This window comes from Gymnoscopelus microlampas (assembly GCF_963454915.1).
Source record: "Gymnoscopelus microlampas genome assembly, chromosome: 8".
Taxonomy (NCBI): domain Eukaryota; kingdom Metazoa; phylum Chordata; class Actinopteri; order Myctophiformes; family Myctophidae; genus Gymnoscopelus; species Gymnoscopelus microlampas.
In genome coordinates, this window is record NC_139945.1 from 20,343,927 (window position 1) to 20,350,906 (window position 6,980).

At 39.7% G+C, this 6,980-nt stretch overlaps 1 protein-coding gene across 1 annotated transcript in view; it reads left to right on the forward strand.

Annotated features, from left to right (window-relative positions):
- Window positions 1-3,009, forward strand: part of bbc3 (BCL2 binding component 3) — a 15,130-nt gene extending 12,121 nt beyond the window's left edge. Inside the window, exon 5 of the mRNA XM_084065462.1 lies at window positions 1-3,009. This exon is cut by the window's left edge and continues 298 nt beyond it. The gene's annotated coding sequence lies outside the window, so the exon portion shown is untranslated.
- Window positions 3,010-6,980: the final 3,971 nt, after the last annotated feature.

Consider the following 6,980-nt stretch of genomic DNA (forward strand, 5'->3'; position numbering starts at 1 on the left):
TTTCTTTTTGGGGCGGTAGATTAAGCTCCAATGACAATGAATGGAGGTGCTGGCACATCCACATTATGGGATGGATCAAGGGCTGCCTGTGAACTCGAACCTGCCTGTCTGTCTATCTGTCAGTGTGACAGTCTGTCTATCTGTCAGTCTGCTGGTACAGACTGCAGTCTGCTGGCTGGCTGGCTGTCATTTTCTTTATGTACGTGGTGTACGTTTGTTTGCTTTTTTTGTGTCTTTTTCAAGTTCTCGGGGGAAAGCACTTGATGTAGCAAGCGTGACTCAAGTGCGTACAGATCTGTGTGCATACTGTACTGGGTGTGTGTGTGTGTGTGTGTGTGTGTGTGTGTGTGTCTGTGCGTGTGCGTGAGCGTGTGTGCGCGCGCGTGTGTGTGCGTGTGTGCTTGTACACCAGATCTGGACCTATTCATTGCGAAACATTTAATTTGTTTCAACATGGTTGAACACTAACTGAGTGGGGTTCACTGCATCTGTAAAATTCAGATGCTACCAGGCAGGTATGTTGTCAGTAACATAAAGTATGCTAAATTAACCGTCAAATATTTCTCCAGGGATTGTCTATTGTATTGTGCTGTTTGGTAAACCCCACCCACATGGTGCTTCAGGGATGTTAAAACCAAATGCTCCAAAGGACTGTCCCATGTTATGTGACATGGGTATGGTTCAGGATGTCTTGGTGTGTGGCTGCATTCTTGCAAACTGTGAATTGCCATGTTAGGAATCTATGTGCTGTGGCAGTGTTGTAGGAAAAGGCTGTTGTGTTCCACTGTGTCACAAAGCACAGGGTGAAAACTCTCTTTACAATCCGAAACCATTTCATTGGACAATGTGCCTTTTTTGTTAATTCCTTAAGTTGTATGAGGCCTAATCATTGTCATTATGACAATCGCCTATACACACAGACAGATGCACAGAAAACGTGTAGTGAAAATGAATTGCTTCACACATAATTCCTTCACCTATGCCCATTGCCAGTGAATCGTCTGTGACTCACATTCACACACACACCCACACAGAAAGTTATGGACATGACACTGTACATTCCTTCAAACTGTTCCCATTGGCAGTGTTCATAACTGTTGGGGCTCACCCATATGTGTTCAGTGTTTATAGTTACTTGATCATTGTATATACATTTCGGGAGATAAATTAAAATAATATTGAAAGTTCGATGATCTTTAAAAGAAGTACTTATTGAAATGAGAGTTCTCTGTTTGTGTTAGGGAGATCTGCTGCAAATGCAGTTATTTTGTATTTTGGACCGACCGTTGGTAACAGTAGAATGATTTTGAATTTAAATCCAGTGGATTTGAGGTGGTATTCCATTAATTGCAAAACATTTAAATAAAAAAATAAAAAATATTTCGATCTTTCAATTGTTGAGAAGTATTCCATGACCCTTTCAGTTGTATTATATACTGTTGAAGTCTGGGAGAGCACGAGAACACATTTGAAGCTCGCATTAGGAGCATAATTTATTTTGAAAAGTAGCCACTGTAGCTTTCTTTTTCTTTTCTTTTACTTTTGTATTTTGAATATTTAATTTATTTTTGCTTTACATTCATGATTGAAACTATGGATGATGTACGTAATAGTCCTAAACTGTTGCATTAAAACAGGACTGAATAAGCTGGAAGTTAAAGATGTCACATTATGCAATTTAAGTCACTCTGTTCAAATGTTAATAAATTTGATAAAGCTCACCTCAGCTGAAGATATTTGTGAAAAAATGATCTATTGTGAGATATTTGACAAACAAATAATATTTTTGGTTAGCTCTCTTAATTTGATCAGAGCAATTATGTCATTACCTCTGTTTGCTGTGAACACATTTAGCAATTTTACAATTAGGACAATTGTATGACATAATTGAATGAATGTGTTGAACTTGTATCCAAACTGTATTTAGAAATATGCAGAAGATGTATTGACCTTCATTACATTTAAAAAATACTTTTTTAAATAATCTGTCAAATGCGAAGGGCCTAGACTAGAGTAATCTGCTCTTTAACAGAGCTGAGTTTGTAATATACATTTAACAATGACTGAACTGAATGCAGACCCATTTCATTGTCATGACTTCCACTTTAGGTCTAACCCCCGTCAAATTTAAACATCCCAAGACTTTAATTTTAAAGCATCAGATTGGAACCGCTGTTTATCTTGTTAACCAAATATAATCCCGAATTCTTCCAACAGCCAAAAGGAAAATGACCAGGTTTTTGGCTAACTTGTTCTTGTGTGCTTTTTGTTGCCATACAATTACACCACTATCACATGGCCTTAGCTATATTATCCATATATGTTTTCAATTCAGATCCCACTTTTTGCTGTAAAGTCATAATGATACCACTGTGAGATTACAACACTTACGATACACAGGTAGATACCGGGCTACACAGGACAAAAACATGCTCCCATTTGAGTATGTTCAGATAGCTAAAGCTTGCATCAATTCCATATTTTTTGTTGTGGTGTTAGCCTTGGTGAATAATTTGATACAGTATATATAAGTCTCTACTGAGTCAACAAACTGTAAAATGTTATCTGATATCTTTGCAATGCTAACAGGCATGAATGAACACATTAGCTGTACTCTCAGAGTACCCGGATAGTGAGAATTGAAATACAACCTGTTGGAGAATGCCAACTTGGCACTCTGAGCATGTACACTAGGTTACTTCCTGTGAAAGCCTTGCAGCTTCTTTTGTTGGATGACTTTCTGTGGCCACTCCATATAGTTATATATAACTCTATGGGCCACTCTTGTGAGTTCCCTGTTCTTTTGTTTTCTTGTGACAGTGCACTTCCTGGTGACGGGGTGGGCTGCCACAGACTCCTATGGTCTCTAAATCTAAAGTCTCATGCAGTACATATGCTGTTTTTTTTTTTTCAACTATTTTCTACTTTCTACACGATTTTGTACATTTTTCTTTTTTATACAATAAAGAAAATAAATGTATTCATGTGTTGGTTCTTTCATATAACACTAAAAGCAATATATTAAAACGTATGGTGTATGGGTGCATGTGTGGAAGAATTAAAATAAATAGGTCATTTTGTATGTTTATAATGGGGTTTGTGAATGTGAACTTCATAATGCAGTATAACATAAAGTATTCTGTTTGTAAAATATTCCTCATTTTATGAACTAAGAATTTACTTCTCATCAATTAAAAAGTACCATTATTTATTTACTTAGGCTATTTACTGAGCAGTCAATCCTTTTGAGAGCAGGCATCACTTGTTTTCAATGGATATCTCATTTTGGAAGACACTCAAAATAGTGTAATGTGCTGTGAGTGTCATAACAAGTTGTGTGGCGTGTCATGTGTTGGGTGTAGTGGTGTTTTGTGGTAAGGTGTAGTAGTATGATGATGTGATACATGGTGTCGTGAAAGTGTAGTGTGTGGTGTGTGGAGCATTCATTCTTATTCAATCATAAGAGCAGAGGCCACTGTTATCGCAATCACATCTGGAGACCAACATATTAGCAGATATGAGGTCAAGAAGTGTGCATGAATGCTCTCTCTATCTCTCTCTCTTTCTCACACACACTCACACACGCGCACACACACACACCCACACACACACACACACACACACACACACACACACACACACACACACACACACACACACACACACACACACACACACACACACACACACACACACACACACACACACACACACACACACACACACACACACACACACAGAGGCATGTTAAAGGACGAATACGTGTTTATTTTGCTACTGAAGAGGCCTCAAATAACCATAATGCCCAAATAACTACCATCCTAAATAACTACCATCCTAAATCCCCCATAGTCTTGAAGGGTTTATTCCATGAGAGTCCAGTAGCCATGAAGTGGATTATGATGTATAGTAATCCATTAAAAGGGATTATAATGAAGCTTATAACATCCAACATCTGCCCATGGGGCAAATAAGACTATCATGATGGGTGTCATCGAGAAGTATCTTTCAAAGGTGAGATGGATATACAACAATTTAGGCTTGTAATCATTTCTCAAAATAAATAAATGCTGTTACCTGGAATAATGTCAAAACAAAGACACACACACATAATACTGTAGATGTACGTGTAGTGTGTGTATCAGAATGATGGGATGTAGAAGCAATGATATATTTTCTAGCAGCACACACACAAACACACGCACGAACGCATGCGTTAAGTGGATGAGCATCAGGACTACTACTGGATTATAACGTACTTAACACATGCATGAGCCTATTACAAATCCCCTCGCTAACAACAGCAATGTGATTGGTTGGAGTAACAACCATTTGGTGCTCGCTGCCAAGTGGAAGGCTGTAACAGATAGTGACCACACAGCAGGGTGGTAGGGTCACAATCTTGTGCCTGTGTGTGTGTGTGTGTGTGTGTGTGTGAGAGAGAGTGAGTGAACGTGTTTGTGTTAGGAAGATAAGGGTTGAGGTTTAATTAAAGGCCCTGAATGGGCTTAAAGGGACAGTCCATAATTAATCTCCTTTCCTAATCCAAGGAAAATGCAACGAGCAATGGCAGCCTGTGCTGCATAATCACCCATATGGTTTTATTCCCTTGTTGTCATTCTCCTCAATCCTCCACCAAGCCCCAGGCATACAACGCTGCATATTACTCTGGTGGAGAAAAGTGCAATATCCACATATAACCACATAAATGCTGTGGTTCTTGTGATGATTTCCTACCTAGGAGTGCACTCAGTCTGTTTGGTAATAATACATAAAATCCTGGACAGTAGGCCTGGGCGTGGCGGTTCAGGCACCCTAGGCTGCAATGCCAGCCTGACAGCGTGTCGCGGGTTCGAATCTCAATCCCAACGACCTTTGCTGCGTGTCACTCCCCATCTCTCTCCCCATTTCCTGTCAGTCAACTGTCCTGTCATTACAGGCATAAAGGCCCAAAATCAAATCCTTAAAAAAAACCTGGCCAGTGGGTCGGGACCCATTTTTAATTAAACTCACATCCTTCATTTTAAAGGTTGTGAGTAAATATCGTTTTTTTCTGTTTTGACGTTTCCTATTTTTAGCGGCGCGAGCGGATCCTGCTCTATACCTGACTTTGTCCGTGTCCGTCAATGTTCTGATTGGTCAGGTCCGTCAACGTTCTGATTGGTCAGGTCCGTCAACGTTCTGATTGGTCAGGTGCGTCAACAAAGTGATTAGTCAGGTGCGTCAACAAAGTGATTGGTCAAGCTTCACATGACACGTGGCTATAAACACATTATAAACACATATCGATGACAAAATGTATCAAAGGCGCCGCTACCTTCACACAGGGTGTGATTTTTATTACATTTTTTAAACAAAACTCCCCTCAAAACAAATTCAGATATTTTTAAATCAAAATATCCATAAATTAAAAAAAGAATGAAACAGTGAAAATAGCAGATCTATTAAAGGTTCACAACGCGTCGCATCACGATGTCATAGTTCACTCACGTTTGTGTAAGTTTGGGTCCCGAGGAGACACCAAATGTATCTTTTGGGTCTCATTCTAAAAGTTTGGGAAACCCTGGTTTAGACAGATTCTTGGTTTGATGGTTACCTAGTATCCTATTTACTTTATAGTCAATCTGGGAACGCCCCCGCCCCCCCCCCCCCAAAAAGAGGGAAAAAAATTGTTTTTGAGCTGAATCTGTCTTGAGACATTACTTTGTAGTACTAAATTGGTCTATTTGTTGACTAGGGTTCATGCCACTTAGTCTGATCTTACACTGAAGTTGCTCTGGATAAGAGCATCTGCTAAATATTTAAATTGTAGTTTTCAAACCAATGTTTCTGTTTCTGAAATACCAGCCAGCTCCACAAATAGTTTCTATAATACTTTATTTATTTATCCGACATAAAACCAAACTGGGCCCGGTCCTGATGCAAACATGTATCCCATCTCAAGATGCGTCACTTCTTGCTCTACTCCACAGGTGACGTTAGACCTGTTTGACAAGATCTACAGTTTCAAGTGTCTCTCTCTCCAGGGGCTGAAGATCGGGTTGGAGTGTAGAGACTGTTAACAAGCCCATTTACCCCTCCTTATAACTCGGTTGTTGTTGCCTTATATAGAAGATTCTGTAAAGGTGTGTGTGCCATTTGCATGTCTGGGACACACACCTATTATTCTACCAATAGTGGTAGTATCATATTCATATTTGTAACACGATATGCCCATCTATGGTTTGAATGAGTCACACACAAGAGCCGAGTGTGGCAGCTAAGGTTACATGTGGGTTACACAACCACTACAATTATAGTCTTTGACTCATCTTAACCTTTAATGCTTAAAAACTGTCTCAGGAACATCCAATCAAATATAAAATCTTATCTTGGACATGTCAGGGGGGGGGGGGGGGTCCGTGTGGCACAGGGGTAAAGTTCCTGCCCATTGCCGTCGAGACTGGGGTTCGATTTCTCCATTTGCTTCTGGCTTGGCCGGGGGCTCCAATGAACAGAACTGCCCGTGTTTACAGGTGGGAAGTGGGCAGGGGAGGGCGTTGGTCAGGGTACCAGTTCAGTAAGGAGTGGAACTGGGAGGGAAAGATTTAGATTTATTTTGCTATTCAAAAATAGCAGATATATAAGCTCATAGAACGGCACTGAGTGCCGCACTATCAGCTTGTAGATCTGCTATTTTGAAAAATCGTGAAAATCTTTGAATATATATATATTTTTAAGCGAACATTTGTAAATATTTTGTTCCAGGGACCCCCAGAAGCAAAGATTTGAGTTACAAATGTTTGCTTTATTGATTTTTCAAAAAATAGCAGATCTACAAGCTCAACTTGTATATGTAATGCAATATAACTTATACAATTGGGGCGGTCGTATTTAGTCTCCCTGCTCTTCTATTGAGACATTTAGATCGTGTCAAAGGTCACGTCTCACCTAGACACACGATCTGACACAAATCTTGACCTGATGGTCAAGACTCAATT